General features: G+C 41.6%; 1 long non-coding RNA gene across 1 annotated transcript in view; it reads right to left on the bottom strand.

The window, feature by feature from the left end:
* LOC148007289 (LINE-1 retrotransposable element ORF1 protein-like) overlaps positions 1-19486 on the bottom strand; it is a 43635-nt gene that overhangs the window by 9326 nt on the left and 14823 nt on the right. Inside the window, exon 3 of the long non-coding RNA XR_015648702.1 lies at positions 1846-3574. This is a non-coding gene — a long non-coding RNA (LINE-1 retrotransposable element ORF1 protein-like). The remainder of the gene's footprint in view (positions 1-1845; positions 3575-19486) is intronic.

Genomic DNA, 19486 nt, shown 5'->3' with positions numbered 1-19486 from the left:
GTATAAGAGTAATTGTGGCTTCGTAGAAGGAATTCGGTAGGGCTCCATCTGTTTCAATTTTGTGGAATAGTTTGGATAATATTGGTATGAGGTCTTCTATGAAGGTTTGATAGAATTCTGCACTAAACCCGTCTGGACCTGGGCTCTTTTTGGTTGGGAGACCTTTAATGACTGCTTCTATTTCCTTAGGAGTTATGGGGTTGTTTAACTGGTTTATCTGTTCCTGATTTAACTTCGATACCTGGTATCTGTCTAGGAAATTGTCCATTTCCTGAAGATTTTCAAATTTTGTTGAATATAGGTTTTTATAGTAAGATCTGATGATTTTTTGAATTTCCTTTGAATCTGTAGTTATGTCTCCCTTTTCATTTCTGATTTTGTTAATTTGGACGCACTCTCTGTGTCCTCTCGTTAGTCTGGCTAAGGGTTTATCTATCTTGTTGATTTTCTCAAAGAACCAACTTTTGGTTCTGTTGATTCTTTCTATGGTCCTTTTTGTTTCTACTTGGTTGATTTCAGCTCTGAGTTTGATTATTTCCTGCCTTCTACTCCTCCTGGGTGTATTTGCTTCTTTTTGTTCTAGAGCTTTTAGGTGTGCTGTCAAGCTGCTGACATATGCTCTTTCCTGTTTCTTTCTGCAGGCACTCAGGGCTATGAGTTTTCCTCTTAGCACAGCTTTCATTGTGTCCCATAAGTTTGGGTATGTTGTATCTTTATTTTCATTAAATTCTAAAAAGTTTTTAATTTCTTTCTTTATTTCTTCCTTGACCAGGTTATCATTGAGTAGAGCATTGTTCAATTTCCACGTATATGTGGGCATTCTTCCCTTATTGTTATTGAAGACCAGTTTTAGGCCGTGGTGGTCTGATAGCACGCATGGGATTATTTCTATCTTTCTGTACCTGTTGAGGCCCGTTTTTTGACCAATTATATGGTCAATTTTGGAGAAAGTACCATGAGGAGCTGAGAAGAAGGTATATCCTTTTGCTTTAGGATAGAATGTTCTATAAATATCCGTTAAGTCCATTTGGCTCATGACTTCTCTTAGTCTGTCGACATCACTGTTTAATTTTTGTTTCCATGATCTGTCCATTGATGAGAGTGGGGTGTTGAAATCTCCCACTATTATTGTGTGAGGTGCAATGTGTGTTTTGAGCTTTAGTAAGGTTTCTTTTATGTATGTAGGTGCCCTTGTATTTGGGGCATAGATATTTAGGATTGAGAGTTCATCTTGGTGGATTTTTCCTTTGATGAATATGAAGTGTCCTTCCTTATCTTTTTTGATGACTTTTAGTTGGAAATTGATTTTATTTGATATTAGAATGGCTACTCCAGCTTGCTTCTTCTGACCATTTGCTTGGAAAGTTGTTTTCCAGCCTTTCACTCTGAGGTAGTGTCTGTCTTTGTCTCTGAGGTGTGTTTCCTGTAGGCAGCAGAATGCAGGGTCCTCGTTGCGTATCCAGTTTGTTAATCTATGTCTTTTTATTGGGGAGTTGAGGCCATTGATGTTGAGAGATATTAAGGAATAGTGATTATTGCTTCCCTTTATATTCATATTTGGATGTGAGGTTATGTTTGTGTGCTTTCATTCTCTTTGTTTTGTTGCCAAGACGATTAGTTTCTTGCTTCTTCTAGGGTATAGCTTGCCTCCTTATGTTGGGCTTTACCATTTATTATCCTTTGTAGTGCTGGATTTGTGGAAAGATATTGTGTAAATTTGGTTTTGTCATGGAATATCTTGGTTTCTCCATCAATGTTAATTGAGAGTTTTGCTGGATACAGTAACCTGGGCTGGCATTTGTGTTCTCTTAGGGTCTGTATGACATCAGTCCAGGATCTTCTGGCCTTCATAGTTTCTGGCGAGAAGTCTGGTGTGATTCTGATAGGTCTCCCTTTATATGTTACTTGACCTTTTTCCCTTACTGCTTTTAATATTCTTTCTTTATTTTGTGCGTTTGGTGTTTTGACAATTATGTGACGGGAGGTGTTTCTTTTCTGGTCCAATCTATTTGGAGTTCTGTAGGCTTCTTGTATGTCTATGGGTATCTCTTTTTTTAGGTTAGGGAAGTTTTCTTCTATGATTTTGTTGAAGATATTTACTGGTCCTTTGAGCTGGGAGTCTTCACTCTCTTCTATACCTATTATGCTTAGGTTTGATCTTCTCATTGAGTCCTGGATTACCTGTATGTTTTGGACCAGTAGCTTTTTCCGCTTTAAATTATCTTTGACAGTTGAGTCAATGATTTCTATGGAATCTCCTGCTCCTGAGATTCTCTCTTCCATCTCTTGTATTCTGTTGGTGAAGCTTGTATCTACAGCTCCTTGTCTCTTCTTTTGGTTTTCTATATCCAGGGTTGTTTCCATGTGTTCTTTCTTGATTGCTTCTATTTCCATTTTTAATTCCTTCAACTGTTTGATTGTGTTTTCCTGGAAATCTTTCAGGGATTTTTGTGACTCCTCTCTATGGGCTTCTACTTGTTTATTTATTTTTTCCTGGAATTCTTTCAGGGATTTTTGTGTCTCCTCTCTATGGGCTTCTACTTGTTTATTTATGTTTTCCTGGAATTCTTTCAGGGATTTTTGCGATTCTTTCAGGCATTTTTGCGATTCCTCTCTGTAGGCTTCTACTTGTCCTCTAAGGGAGTTCTTCACGTCTTTCTTGAAGTCCTCCAGCATCATGATCAAAAATGATTTTGAAACTAGATCTTGCTTTTCTGGTGTGTTTGGATATTCCATGTTTGTTTTGATGGGATAATTGGGCTCCGATGGTGCCATGTAGTCTTGGTTTCTGTTGCTTGGGTTCCTGCGCTTGCCTCTCGCCATCAGATTATCTCTAGTGTTACTTTGTTCTGCTATTTCTGACAGTGGCTAGACTGTCCTATAAGCCTGTGTGTCAGGAGTGCTGTAGACCTGTTTTCCTCTCTTTCAGTCAGTTATGGGGACAGAGTGTTCTGCTTTCGGGCGTGTAGTTTTTCCTCTCTACAGGTCTTCAGCTGTTCTTGTGGGCCAGTGTCCCAAGCTGACCAGGCAGCTTTCTTGCAGCAGAAAATTTGGTCTTACCTGTGGTCCCGAGGCTCAAGTTCGCTCGCGGGGTGCTGTCCACGGGCTCTCTGCAGCGGCAGCAACCAGGAAGACCTGTGCCGCCGTTTCCGGGAGCTTCAGTGCACCAGGGTTCCAGATGGCCTTTGGTGTTTTCCTCTGGTGTCCGAGATGTATGTACAGAGAGCAGTCTCTTCTGGTTTCCCAGGCTTGTCTGCCTCTCTGAAGGTTTAGCTCTCCCTCCCACGGGATTTGGGTGCAGAGAACTGTTTATCCGGTCTGTTTCCTTCAGGTTCCTGCGGTGTCTCAGGCAGGGGTCCTGCCGCTCCTGGGCCCTCCCCCACGGGAGCCCAGAGGCCTTATACAGTTTCCTCTTGGGCCAGGGATGTGGGCAGGGGTGAGCATTGTTGGTGGTCTCCTCCGCTCTGCAGACTCAGGAGTGCCCACCTGACCAGGCGGTTGGGTCTCCGGGATTCTTTATAATACCCAAGGACAAGGTGTTGTGGAATGAGACCATGGAACTTTAAAATAATATCTGCATAAAATAAAAAAGGGGAAATTATATTCCCATGCACCACAAAATTATTTAAACCATGCTCTTTTTATTATAAAATTTTAAAATTTGGGTACTCATGGATGGTCAGCTACTGAGTGCTTTTGGCATTGTCATACTTCCACTATGTATTGTTCAGTGAAATGGAAGGATCCTATGATAGGCCAATGGCCTGGACCCAATCCTGTACTCACATGGGGACGACATCACACTTGTGTTTTTTCATAGGAAGAAAATGGGGTGTGGTGGCTGCCAGACAGGCTGATACAGCAATCCCACCTTCCTGTTGATTCCCTTACTGGTGATGGTTCCTGCACAAGTTGAAGTTTACTGGGCCTATGTTCCTGACCCACCACTGATACATCCAGCAGTGTGGTCCAGACAGGAGATTCTTGTAATCAGTAATAACACTCAACTTCTTCGATCTTCCTGGACAGGTCTTTGGAAATCACAAGCAGGTCATTTTCAATGTCATATCTGGAAGTTAGCTGCAGTACTCTATGAAATTACATTGACAGACAAAATTGGGACAGGGTCTGGATTTTGGAACAACTGTTAGCACATGTGTTAAGGCTCCTAATCTTCAATTAGGTCATGTTAAAATTACTTCAACTAGGTCATGTTAAAATTACTTTTGTTTCTTCTATGGTATTCAATGTAAGTTATGTTGATTTTACACTTTCTAATTGTGTTACTGTGTTGAAATCTGGCATGTCTGATATGGCAGTTTATCAACCAACTTTTGTTTTATTGCCCATGAATTTTACAGGACCTTGGTATTCCGATTAAAAACTTACAGATACTAGAATAAGTGAGTCAGACTTTAAGCTGAAGCAAGAGGGTAGTGGACCTGATCATTGCTGGTATAGTGACTTTGATTACATTAATAGCTAGCACCACTCCTTCTGCAATTGCTTTGACACAAGAAGTGAAGACAGCTGCTTTTGTTAATCATTTAGCAAAAAATGTTACCGATGCTCTGAGTATTCAAGAGGATTTAGATAGGCATTTGGAAGAGTGGATTGATACTTTTTATGATACAATTCAAATTATTGGAGAGGAGCTTCAGAGTTTAAGAGTAAGAAGCCATCTCAAGTGTCATGCTAAATACCAATGGATTTGTGTCACTTCTAAAATTTACAATGATGGTCACTATAATTGGGAAAAAGTTCAAAGACATTTGCAGGGTATTTATTTAGAATAATTCTAACACCTCTCTGGATATTTTAACTTTGCATACTAATATTATGAAGTTAAAGAATGCTGCTCTGCTGAACGTTGATGCTGCAGATATTGCTGATAGACTTATTCATGGCTTAAGGACAGTGTTTCCATATTGGTCAAACTTCAAGAATGGCTTATATAGCTTGATCATGTTAGTCCTTCTTGTACTGGGAATACTTTTATTTCTGCTTATTGTGATAAAACTTGCCTTTAACAACATCAATATATTGGTGGCCAACATACATGGCTTGAAACTAAAATAAACTCTGTTTGGATCCCCAAACAGAGTTATTAATTTAACAGGTTGGCAGTCAATGACAGATAAGTTTCTGCACAGTGGCTTACCAACCTAAGACAGACTAGCATTGCTTTTGAAAATACATATTTCAAGACAAGTAATAAAAGGCTTTTTTTTCACAACAACCTAAGACAGATGCAGTCTTATTTATGAAATAAAAAACAGGTAGATGTGGAGAGCTCTTGGTGCTGCTTATAAAAATTTGGCAAGTACTGGTCACTGGGCTCAGAGGAGGAAGTAGGATCAGATAAGAGTATTTGATTTTGGCTAATTCAAGGATCAAGGTAAACACAGCCTTGACTTTCCTTTTGCCTTGGTAATCCTGATAAACCCCCAGAACTAATAACTCCAGGGATGTTGTTAATTGCATTGCTTGATTACTACCTTGTGTGACTTTTGTTCATTGCCTTGTTTGATTACTTTGTCTTTGATCTGAGAACTGACCGTATTCTTTGGATGTACCTAGACTGATATAAAAGCAGATTAGGAGGAACCTTGCTGATCCTGGCCCACAGCTCTCTGCTCTCAAACACTATGGGAGAGAGAGTTCATCGTCCAGACAGGTGGGCACTCCTGAGACTGCAGGGCAGGAGAGAACGCCAGTACTGCCCATGCTTGCCCACATCCCTGGCCCAAGAGGAAACTGTATAGGGCCTCTGGGAACAGGAAGTTAGGGGCACTCAACGCTGTGCTCCAGACACCACCTGGATCTGAAGGGACCTGGTCAAAGAGCTCCATGCATCCAAATCCCATAGGAGGGAGAACTAGACCTTCAGAGGGGCAGAAACACCTGGGAAGCCAGAGGAGACTACTCTCTGCCCATATTTCTGAATCTAGAGGAAAACACCTAGCACCACCTGGGCGCCCTGTGCACAGGGACCCGAGAGAAGGTGGGGCAGGCCATTCTGGTTGCTGCCCTCACAGAGAGCTGAAACCCAGCCCTGAGGAGCAACTTTAGGCCTGAGACCAAAGGTAAGACCAACTTTTCTGCTCCAAGTGACCTGCCTGGTGGACTCAGGACACATGCCTACAGGAACAGCTGAAGACCAGTAGACAGGAACGACTACACCCCTGAAAGCAGAACACTCTGTTCCCATAACTGGCTGAAAGAAAACAGGAAAACAGGTCTACAGCACTCCTGACACACAGGCTTATAGGACAGTCTAGCCACTGTCAGAAATTGCAGAACAAGGTAACACCAGAGAGAACCTGATGGCAAGAGGCAAGCACAGGAACCCAAGCAATGGAAACCAAGACTACATGGCATCATTGGAGCCCAATCCTCCCACCAAAGCAAATACTGAATATCCAAATACACCAGAAAAGCAAGATCTAGATTTAAAAACACATTTGATCATGATGATGGAGGACTTCAAGAAAGACATGAAGAACTCCCTTAGAAAAATGCAGGAAAACACAAATAAACAAGCAGCAGCCTACAAAGAGGGAACACAAAAATCCCTGAAAGAAATACAGGAAAAAACAACCAAACAGGTAAAGGAATTAAAAATGGAAATAGAAGCAATAAAGAAAGAACAAAGAGAAACAACCCTGGATATAGAAAACCAAAGGAAGAGACAAGGAGTCGTAGATACAAGCTTCACCAACAGAATGCAAGAGATAGAAGAGAGAATCTCAGGAGCAGAAGATTACATAGAAATCATCGACACAGCTGTCAAAGATAATGTAAAGCAGAAAAAGCTACTGGTCCAAAACATACAGGAAATCCAGGACTCAATGAGAAGATCAAACCTAATAATAGGTATAGAAGAGAGTGAAGACTCCCAGCTCAAAGGACCAGTAAATATCTTCAACAAAATCATAGAAGAAAACTTCCCTAACCTAAAGAAAGAGATGCCCATAAACATACAAGAAGCCTACAGAACTCAATATAGATTGGACAAGAAAAGAAACTCTTCTCGTCACATAATAGTCAAAACACGAAATGCACAAAACACAGAAAGAATATTAAAAGCAGTAAGAGAAAAAGGTCAAGTAACATATAAAGGCAGACCTATCAGAATTATGCCAGAATTCTCACCAGAGACTATGAAAGCCAGAAGATCCTGGGCAGATGTCATACAGACCCTAAGAGAACAAAAATGCCAGCCCAGGTTACTGTATCCAGCAAAATCCTCAACTAACATAGATGAAGAAACCAAGATATTACATGAGAAAACCAAATTTACACAATGTCTTTCTATAAATCCAGCCCTACAAAGAACAATACATGGTAAAGCCCAACACAAGAAGGCAAGCTACACCTGAGAAAAAGCAAGAAACTAATCGTTTTCCAACAAGAAAGAGAAGACAAGAACTTACACAATCTCACATCCAAACACGAATATAACAGGAAGCAACAATCACTATTCCTTAATATCTCTCAACATCAATGGACTCAGTTCCCCAATAAAAAGACACAGATTAACAAACTGGAAACACAATGAGGACCCAACATTTTGCTGCCTACAGGAAACATACCTCAGAGAAAAGACAGGCACTACCTCAGAGTGAAAGGCTGGAAAACAATTTTCCAAGCAAATGGTCTGAAGAAGTAAGCTGGAGTAGTCATTCTAATACTGAATAAAATTAATTTTCAACCAAAAGTCATCAAAAAAGATAAGGAAGGACACTTCATATTCATCAAAGAAAAAATCTACCAAGATGAACTCTCAATCCTAAATATGTATGCTCCAAATACGTGGGCACCTAGATACATAAAAGAAACCTTACTAAAGCTCAAAACACACATTGCACCTCACACAATAAGTAGGATTTCGACACCCGACTCTCATCAATGGACAGATCATGGAAACAGAAATTAAACAGAGACATAGACAGACTAAGAGAAGTCATGAACCAAATGAACTTAACAGATATTTATAGAACATTCTATCCTAAAACAAAAGGATGTACATTCTTCTCACCACCTCATGGTACATTCTCCAAAATTGACCATATAATTGGTCATAAAACAGGCCTCAACAGATACAGAAAGATAGAAATAATCCCATTTGTCTATCAGACCACCAGGGGCGAAAGCTGGTCTTCAATAACAATAAGGAAAGAATGTCCACATATACATGGAAGTTGAACAATGTTCTACTTAATGATAACTTGGCCAAGGAAGAAATAAGGAAAGAAATTAAAGACTTCTTAGAATTTAATGAAAATAAAGGTACAACATACCCACACTTATGGGACACAATGAAAGCTGTGCTAAGAGGAAAACTCATACCTCTGAGTGGCTGCAGAAAGAAACAGGAGAGAGCATATATCAGCAGCTTGACAGCACACCTAAAATCTCTAGAACAAAAAGAAGCAAATACACCCAAGAGGAGTAGAAGGAAGGAAATAATCAAACTCAGAGCTGAAATCAACCAAGTAGAAACAAAAAGGACCATGGAAAGAATCAACAAAACCAAAAGTTTGTTCTTTGAGTAAATCAACAAGATAAATAAACCCTTAGCCAGACTAACGAAAGGACACAGAGAGTGTGTCCTAATTAACAAAATCAGAAATGAAAAGGGAGACATAACTACAGAGTCAGAAGAAATTAAAAAAATCATCAGATCCTACTACAAAAGCCTACATTCAACAAAACTTGAAAATCTTCAGGAAATGGACAATTTCCTAGACAGATACCAGGTACCCAAGTCAGGAACAGATAAACCATTTAAACAACCCCATAACTCCTAAGGAAATAGAAGCAGTAGTTAAAGGTCTCCCAACCAAAAAGAGCCCAGGTCCAGACGGGTTTAGTGTAGAATTCTATCAGACCTTCATAGAAGACCTCATACTAATACTATCCAAACTATTCCACAAAACTGAAACAGATGGAGCACTACCGAATTCCTTCTATGAAGCCACAATTACTCTTATACCTAAACCACACAAAGACCCAACAAAGAAAGAGAACTTCAGACCAATTTCCCTTATGAATATCGACGCAAAAATACTCCATAAAATTTTGGCAAACCGAATCCAAGAACACATCAAAACAATCATCCACCATGATCAAGTAGGCTTCATTCCAGGTATGTAGGGATGGCTTACTATATGGAAAACCATCAAGGTAATCCACTATATAAACAAACTAAAAGATAAAAACCACATGATCATTTTATTAGATGCTGACAAAGATTTTGAAAAATTCAACACCCCTTTATGATAAAAGTCCTTGAAAGAACAGGAATTCAAGGTCCATACCTAAACATAGTAAAAGCCATATACAGCAAACCAGTAGCTAATATTAAACTAAATGGAGAGAAACTTGAAGCAACCCCACTAAAATCAGGGACTAGACAAGGCTGCCTACAAGGCTCCCTGATTATTCAATATAATGTTTGTAGTCTTAGCCAGAGCAATCAGACAACAAAAGGAGATCAAAGGGATACAGATTGGAAAGGAAGAAGTCAAAATATCACTATTTGCAGATGATATGATAGTATACTGAAGTGATCCCAAAAGTTCCACCACAGAAGTACTAAACCTGATAAACACCTTCAGCAAAGTGACTGCATATAAAATTAACTCAAATAAATCAGTAGCCTTCCTCTACACAAAAGAGAAACAAGCTGAGAAAGAAATTAGGGAAATGACACCATTCATAATAGTCCCAAATAATATAAAATATCTCAATGTGACTTTAACCAAGCAAGTGAAAGATCTGTACAATAAGAACTTCAAACCTCTGAAGAAAGAAATTGAAGGAGATCTCAGAAGGTGGAAAGATCTCCCATGCTCATGGATTGGCAGGATTAATATAGTAAAAATGGCTATTTTACCCAAAGAGATCTACAGATTTAATGCAATCCCCATTAAAATTCCAACCCAATTCTTCATAGAGTTAGAGAGAACAATTTGCAAGTTCATCTGGAATAACAAAAAACCCAGGATAGCTAAAACTATCCTCAACAATAAAAAGACTTCCAGGGGAACCACTGTCCCTGAACTCAAGCAGAATTACAGAGCAATAGTTATAAAAACTGTATGGTATTGGTACAGGGACAGATAGATAGACCAGTGGGACAGAATTGAAGACCCAGAAATGAACCTGTACAACTATGGTCATTTAATTTTTGACAAAGGTACCAAAACCAGTGGAAAAAAGATAGCATTTTCAGCAAATGGTGCTGGTTTAACTGGAGGTCAGCAGGTAGAAGAATGCAGATCGATCCATGCTTATCACCCTGTACAAAGCTTAAGTCCAAGTGGATCAAGGACATCCACATCAAACCAGATACACTCAAACTAATAGAAGAAAAACTAGGGCAGCATTTCGAACACATGGGCACTGGAAAAAATTTCCTGAACAAAACACCAATGGCTTATATCCAAAATATACAAAGAACTCACGAAGTTAGAGTGCAGCGAGACAAATAACCCTATTAAAAATTGGGTTTAGAGCTAAGCAACAAATTCACAGCTGAGGAATGCTGAATGGCTGAGAAACACCTAAAGAAATGTTCAACATCTTTAGTCATAGGGGAAATGCAAATCAAAACAACCCTGAGATTTTACCTCACACCAGTGAGAATGGCTAAGATCAAAAACTCAGGTGACAGCAAATGCTTTTGAGGATGTGGAGAAAGAGGAACACTCCTCCATTGTTGATGGAATTTCAGCCTGGTACAACCATTCTGAAAATCAGTCTGGAGGTTCCTCAGAAAATTGGACATTGAACTACCTGAGGACCCATCTATACCTCTCTTGGGCATATACCCAAAAGATGTCCCAACACATAACAAAGACACATGCTCCACTATGTTCATAGCAGCCTTATTTACAATAGCCAGAAGCTGGAAAGAACCCAGATGCCCTTCAACAGAGGAATGGATACAGAAAATGTGGTACATCTACACAATGGAAAATTACTCAGTTATCAAAAACAATGACTTTATGAAATTCATAGGCAAATGGATGGAACTGGAAAATATCATCCTGAGTGAGCTAACCCAATCACAGAAAAACACACATGGTATGCACTCATTGATAAGTGGCTATTAGCCCAAATACTTGAATTACCCTAGATGCACAGAACACATGAAACACAAGAAGGATGACCAAAATTCGGATGCTTCATTCCTTCTTTAAAAGGAGAACAAGAATACCCTTGGCAGGGAATAGGGAGGCAAAGTTTAGAACAGAGGCAGAAGGAACACCCATTCAGAGCCTGCTCCACATGTGGCCTATACATATACAGCCACCAAACTAGATAAGATGGATGAAGCAAAGAAGTGCAGGCTGACAGGAACCGGATGTAGATCTCTCCTGAGAGACGCAGCCATAATATGGCAAATACATAGGTGAATGTCAGCAGCAAACCACTGAACTGAGAACGGGACCCCCGTTGAAGGAATCAGAGAAAGGACTGGAAGAGTTTGAAGGGGCTCGAGACCCCATATGAGCAACAATGCCAACCAACCAGAGCTTCCAGGGACTAAGCCACTACCCAAAGACTATACATGGACTGACCCTGGACTCTGACCTCATAGGTAGCAATGAATAGCCTAGTAAGAGCACCAGTGGAAGGGGAAGCCCTTGGTTCTGCCAAGATTGAACCCCCAGTGTACATGATTTTTGGGGGGAGGGCGGTAATGTGGGGAGCATGGGCAGGGGACCCCCCATATATAAGGGGAGGTGGAAGGGTTATGGGAATGTTGGCCTGGAAACTGGGAAAGGGAATACAATTGAAATATAATAAGCAATAGCAAAAAAAAAAAAAAAGCAGACGGGGAGAAAATAAAGTTGTTTCATCCTCAGCACTGGCTGGAGTCATGTTATAGTGTTGTCTAATTGTCTTTTTCTTTTCAATCCTCACTCCCTCCCTCAAGACCCTGTTGACTGTCCTGGCTTTGTCAAGCGAGTCTTAGTCCCTCAAGGGCAATAGATGGGGGACTAAAGCCTGTTTTGTCTAATAGGGAATATACATTCCTTTTCGAGTTCTTGGACTCTTTTTCCTTACATTCATGCTTTCTAACCTAAAATTGTCCTAAATATTTTCGATTTGTTTAAAATTTCTTTTAAGTTTCAAAGATCATATTTTGTCTACTCCCACAGGTCAAATCAACTGTACTGATAACCATTATTTACTCCTTAACTAACAACCAGTTTCCTTTTATAGGCAAGGTATTACTGCCTGTCCTAGATACATAATTAGCATGTTATTTTCTTCCTCAGCCATTCAATGCAGATAAAGTCTCAACTCTTCCTTCTGCTTTCCTTAACACAACACAGGCAACTCCTAACTTAAAGGATGCTTTCCAGGACTAAGTTGCTTTTCTAGGACTATAACAGCAGACCATGATGAGCTCCCAAGCAAAATATTACAGGCTTAATACACACTACTCACTCTGGTAGACATCCCCTGGCTGGGTTTCTGTTCCTCTGCTATGACTACTCTACAAGTTTATCTTTACAAAAGAAAGAGCACTGCCTCCACAGACCTAGACAGAGACTGACCCACCATCTCCTTGGATCTGCCTGGGGCAATGAAGCTGCCTTCATCCAGACACATCATCTGACTGAAGACTGCTGAGACAGTCACTGAGACCCACAGATGACAGACTGTCATCTTCCAGAGACAGATGAGCTCTTTTGCCAAACCAAATGGCTACCAGACTTGGCGAAATTTACATGCTGGTGAGGAAAACATGATGTCTATATAGATTAATCAAATGTTGTTTAAATTGATGTTAATATCCTCACAAACTGTATAATCTACTGAACAATTAATTAGTTCAATAATCCCTTGTCGCCATAGCCCCCACCCCTCATTACCCCTCTGGCCTATGTTGTGTTTTATTTTGATGCTTCCACCCCACCCAGACATTTCACTACAAGCAACACTAGACAGTCATTCCAATGACACCTCTCCTTTAATAAAAAGAAAAGGAGGAGCTGTGGGATGGTAAATCATGCCAGAAAACTTGGTGGGTAGAGCAGGTTGAGAAACTTGGTGGGTAGAGCAGGTTGAGAAACTTGGTGGGTAGAGCAGGTTGAGAAACTTAGTGGGTAGAGCACCTGAGATAGTAGGCACCTTCCTGCTCACTGCCAAATTCCTGCCCTGTATCTCCTGCCTCATGTCTTACATAAGGTAACCTGACCTGTGGACATATGGGCCCAGAACAGAGTTCTCTATGCTAATGAGGGACCTAGAGGCCCTGAGGGCTTAGCTAATAAGCTCCTTTTCCTGGATATCCCTCCCTGCAAAAGGTATTTAATCTTGGGTATTCCCTGAGAAGTTGGTACAGTATGTATCCATTTTCCACAATAAACAGTCAATAAACAGTTTAGAACCACGGTCTGTCTCTTTCATCAAGAATTTCAGTGGAAGTGTGGGAGGGGTCTTTGACTACCAAACTGAGCCACAGCCTAAGCCTCCTGCTTCCAATCACAACCCCAGCCAAGCACCACTGAACTAAGTCAGAGCTCTTCTCTCCATTCCCCCACTTCCCCTACCCCCTGGCCCTGGGCTAGATGCTGTCCTCAGCCCAGAGGCCCCAGACTCTGCTGTCAATTCAAGATTTAGTGGTGCCTGAATATCCAGGAGTTTGAGACCACCCAGTCCCAGCCTCTTCTCTGGGCTGCGGACCTCAGACACTTTGTTCCTGAATTCTCTGTGCAGTTCTCTGGAAGGCAGGAATATAAGTTTTGGCTTTCTCACATCTCAGACTGCATTTTCTCACCCCAGGAGTAGTGTCTCAGTGCTTCCCTGAAAGCCCAGAACCCACTCTGCCTCAGTGTTAGGGAAATGCAGTCAAGTAATCCCTGCAGTTTTGCCTCCCCCTGGTGGGACACAGACCCATAATCAATCACATTATTGGCCACAAAAAAGGCCATAATGGGAGCAAAAAATATCACAACAATTTTTGAGTCTGATCAGATCATAATATTACAAAACAGGAAAGAACAGCAAGGGAAACCACAAAATTACACAAGTGCTTGGAGACAGGACATTATATGTTTTGTGTCCTTTCTTCTATAGACAAAAAAAGGAGATCATTGCAACAGGTTGAGATGAAATTTAGAAGGTTATTAGGGAACACTCAAAACTTACATCCCCAAAAGTTGAAAAGTCTAAAAGACACGGATGGATTCCTAACCAAGTATAACCTTCCAAAATAAAATCAAAATTATATAAACAATTAAAACAGACTCACATCAGCAATGATATTAGAGCAGCAACTAAAAGCCTCCCGACTTAGATCATGGACAATCACTCACGTGCCACATCACTGAGTATCCTCTCAGCAGCCATCAACTACCAATGGCCTCTCAAGTTGGGGTGGTCCTCATGGGGCCTACCATTCATTTTGAGTAGTTTGGTCTTCTGCAGGCAACCATAGTTGCTATGAGTTCATAAGTGCAAATGACCCTGCCATTCCTAAACGACACTGCTTCACAGAACAGTTCCCATCAATCTTTCTAGGTCTATGTGATCTGGATGGAATACAGATGCATTCTTAGTACACAGCTTTAATCCCAAACAATGGAAGTAAGGTTAATATAGAAGGAAGCAGCGATGTTTGAAAGTGATGTCTAGTTGGAGTGTAGTTCAGTCAGTTCTGTTCAGCCAGTTGAATTCAGTGCAGTGGACTTTGTTCATGAGTTCATGCAGTTCAGTACAGGTCAGCAGAGGCAGTTGAAGTCAGAGAATGAGAAGGAGCCAGAAGATTAGAATAAATTGCCAGAATTAGTTGGAGGCCAAGCAAAGCTTCAGTGAGAAGCCAAGAAAAGCCATATTGAATCAATCAGCTTGGAGAGGAGTTTGGGCCAGAACAGGCGAGTTGAACCATCCAGCCAGAGAACTAGAAAGGGTGAGCTTATTCAGCAGTAAACCTCTGAGATGACAATTATGTTAGATGAATAAAGGTTACTTTTACAATCTTTGGCTTAAAATATTTCTGTCCCTTTCCTTGATGTTTCCTGAGCTTTGCAGGGAGAGGGGGATATGATACAGAAGTACCACTGAGAGCCAAGAACTCTATAGACAGTATTCTCTGCACTCTGGTCTTACTCTGTGAGGGTCTGTTAGCTGCTTCCACAGCCAGCAGAAACATCTTTGACCAGGGTTGGAATTAGGTGGGTAGTGGAGGTGCATATTATAAATAGAATGTATATATATGTATGGAATTCTAAAAAAATTACACTTGTTGGGGGATGTTTTTGTGCACTCACTGTATATTCACATGCTGATTTCTATGCTCAGAGATCTGGTAACAGTTTGATCACTAGCATGTTTATGGTTGTTGAGCCATCCCTTCTATCAAGGTTGTGTAAAGAATACTCCCCAATTATCTCCGATTGGTTAATAAAGAACTGATCAGGCTGTGGCTGGGCAGGAAGGCAGAACTTCCGATCCCAGGGGGGATGGTCTCAAAGAGGAGAGGAAGGAAGAGAAGAGGTGGCCATGAGTTAAAAGGTCCAGGAGGAGTTCTCATGAGCAGGATGCCAAGGAATTCACTATGTGGACACTCATGGAACAGAGCAAGCCAGGGAAAGACTCTGACTGCAAGTAATACAGAATCTGTGGCTGGGAAGTAGATAGCTTAGAAGGTTAGATGAATATCTGTCTAGTCATGGTGCTTAAAGCTTGGTAATAAACTTAATAGATCTTTGTGTCAATTATTTGAGAGCTAGAATGGGATTAGATAAGGCTTATATTATTACCAACATACATTGAAAAAACAAACAAGTCTTTCCTCGAAGAAAAACCTAGGACCAGATGATTTACTTGAGTTATATCAAGCATTTGATGAAGTCCTGATATCAATATTTCTCAAACTGTCTCATAAGCTGGAAAGAGAAAAAAAATGCTACCAAACTATTCTATAAAAGCATGTATTATTTTGATATTAACATTTGATAAAGATATAATAAAAAAAGGAAACTAGCTAGATATGGTGGTGTACACCTTTAATCCTAGCACTACAGAGGCAGAGGTAGGTGAATCTCTGTGAGTTTGAGGCCAACCTGGTTTACAGAGAGAGTTCTAGGGTAGTCAGGGATACACAGAGAAATCTTGCCTCAAAAAAAAAAAAAAAAAAAAAAAAAACCAAATCAACCAACTGAACAAATGAACAAAACAAAACTCAAAAACTATAGACCAATTATCCTAATGAAAATAGTGCACAAGTCTCACAAAATACTTGAAAAGCAAATTTAAGAACACATTAACATAGTCACACACCACAACCACTTGGTTTCATCCTAAGTAATGTCCTGGAGGTATCGTGTCCCTATACTGCTGCTGCCAGACAGGCATGAAGACCATGACACATAGGCAGGATAGTACAGCCACTAAGAGTAACCTGGAGCCCAGCATGGTGCTAAGTGTGGGTGTCAGGCTGATGGCAATGGCTAAGACAATTTCCTGTTATCCTCCTGTAGGATAAACAAGGTCCCACGTCTGCTCTGCCACAAGAGGCTGGACGCAGGAAGTTTGACCACACTAACCCATGCCTCTGCTGAGGTTGGGTCCCTGGGCCTGCAAGGAGGCCATCTGGTCCTCAGGATCTTGGGCATTCAGGTGATGCTGGCATGCCACGGAAGAGCTGAGAATGGAGTGAGGGGTCACTGGGCTAGATCTAGCCTGGGGCCAAAGGGGAAAAGAGGGGGATGCCCCAGCTGGGGGAGTGTCTTTGGCTGGAGAGCGGTGGGCTTGAGCTTGAGCTTGATGATGGTGGCCACTGGGATCACAGGGAGGCCTTCTGCAGGAGATTAGACTGCGGCTCTCTAGGCAAAGGGCTTCTCTATGGCTTCCCACAGTGGGATTCCATGAAAAGAGGCAGTCCATGGCTTCAAAGTGTTTACTGTCATAGCAGAAAGTGGATAAATAAAACCATACTCCACTTCTCAGAGTAGGCCTGAGATTAAATACCTTTTGTAGGGAGGAGTGTCTGGGAAGGGAAATTCATTGGCTAAACCTCCAGGCTTTTAGGTACCTCATTATAATGGATATCTGTCTTGAGCCTACATGATCTGTGGTCAAGTCCTCTACCTGTGAAGGGGCTTGGAGCATTGCCCTTACGTGACTGACTGATGGCCACAAACTAATGGAGGGCTGCGGGCTAGTGACTGGCCTGGTTTCCCAGGAGTGAGGCAAAGCACCTATCGTCTCTTTCAGGGTCTCTGAGATTCAAACCTCCTCAAACCAGGAACCAGGTGTTTTTCACTACCCCACACCCTCTCAGGGACAGAAGGGTGGCTTCATGAGTAGCAGGAAGCTACAGCATAAACTGTTGGTGGTGGGTGCTGTGACTGCAAATAAGAGGCTGGTATTGCCATCACCAGGTTCTTCTGGCAAAACTCTCACTCAGGCCAAGTCAGGTTATCATATCTTTGCGGGGCTTCTGGATCATTCCCTGGGTCCATTTTCAGATCCAGAAACCCTATTCAGGTGAGAGAGCATCTGTAGATCTATCCATGTGTTGGGCATCAGACAGTTCACATTGCTCAGCTTTTAAGATTGTGCCCTGGTTTTGAGGGGATGCTGTCTGTCAGTGTGAGCTCAGGAGTGGAGAGAGACCTGAGAGAGTCTGGGACAGGCCACAGACTATCTCTGAGGAGACTCAGAGGGGGTCACGTTTTGTATCAAGAGAGAAGAAACGAGAGGAAAATGGATGCAGGCTAGACCCAGCGAGGGTTAGACATACAAACTCACTCCCAGAGTCCATACAAGACAGTCAGCTGGACTCAGTAGAGCCATGGGGATGTTGAGGTGGAGACCATGAAAGGATTCTGAGAGACAATGATGCCTTAGTTGGGTTCTTATCACTGTAATAAAGAGATTTGGGGAAGAATGGGTTAATTTGGCTTATATGTCCACTCCTGCCCCCCAATTCACTATGAAGAGAAGTCAAGGCAGGAACTTGGAGGTAGGAACTTAAGCAGAGACCACAGAGTATGCCTGCCTACTGGCTTGTCTCTCATGGCTGACTGAGCTTAGTCTTATATACAACTCAGAGCCACCTGTCCATGGGTAGCATTGCTCAAATGGGCTGGGCCATCCCAAATCAATCACCAACCAAGAAAATGCCTCACAGTTTGTTCAGTCTGATAGAGGAAATGCCTCCGTTGATATTTACTTCTTACCAGATGACTCTAGCTTGTGTCAAGTTGGGAAGAACAGAAATAAAAACAAAAGAAAATAAACAAAACAGCACAGAACCAAAGGAGAGGGAATCAAAAAGAAAAATCATGAGGAAGAATCAGAGGGCTGAGAGAAAGACTTAAATACCCAAGCTAGGGAATCAGAAAGCAGTGGAACTCTTAAGGGTTTCTGACAGACGGTGAGGCACAAGAAAGAAAAGGCATCCAGTGGGATATGGTGCAGGGGTCCAGGAGTTCCCACAACTGCCACAAACACCAGTCTCAGTCAGACAGGGATAGATTGTTGAGCATTTGTCCCTGAACTGATAGAGCAGTGCCACAAACAAGACTCAGAAGCTGATTGCGACCTGAGCCGGGATCCTACAGAGCTTTTAAGCCTGAAATTCACAAGTATCTGTGCCAAGTTATTTCCTAATCAGGATTTAGGGATAGGGGATTCCCTGCTCCTATTGGTTGGGGTATTCAAAAGTAGTGGGGAACTTGCTCTGTCTAACATTCATATCTTTACTTGCTATCCAGGATGTCAGTTATCCACCTACCTGTCTCTTGCTGTCAAGTAGGATGCCGATTCCCAGGGGGTCTTGGGAACTTAAACTTTATTCAACCCCTACTCAAAATGGAAGTTTTACTCTAAATAGTTTCTTATATTCGTGCAGGTGTCTCTCTTATGTTGGAGTCCACCCCAGGGCAGCTTATCATACACAGGGGCAGCAAGTGTTGCCAGGTGGTTAGTTTGGGTCCAAGCTTATTGTGACTAAGTAGTTCTAAAACCTCCATTGTGATTGGTTTTCAAGAACACCAAAGCACAGGACATAACAGAATATGTAATCAACTCAAGCATGAGAAAGTTTCCTAGTAATAGTAGTAATAGCCTATGAGAAAGTTTCCTTGTAACATTAATAACAGCATAAAATGGCTTGCCAGACAGGCAGCAGTTATCCAGGCCTTAACAGATGGCATGAACTCTAATACGGAAAGATCAGAGAGAAGGCAGGCACACAAAAATCCTAAAGCAGGACAGAGGCAGAGGGGAGTTTAGGAAGCAATCAGCTGGCACATGGCGATTATAGGACACAGTGTTCTGCACAACTGTCACCAGATAGATCAGCCAAGAGTCAATCTGGGTTCTGGCATTCAAGACCCTCATGTACTTGGCCATGTGCCTTCACACACTGTTGTCCCCACTGTAGCCTTTGTAGATCCATGTCAATCAGTTCTCTCCTATAAATTCTCAGCTAAAATGGACAGATTCCCAT

Source organism: Rattus norvegicus, chromosome 1 (genome assembly GCF_021556685.1).
Source record: "Rattus norvegicus strain SHRSP/BbbUtx chromosome 1, alternate assembly SHRSP_T2T, whole genome shotgun sequence".
In the NCBI taxonomy this organism is placed as follows: Eukaryota; Metazoa; Chordata; class Mammalia; order Rodentia; family Muridae; genus Rattus; species Rattus norvegicus.
This window is presented reverse-complemented; position numbering and strand designations above follow the sequence as displayed.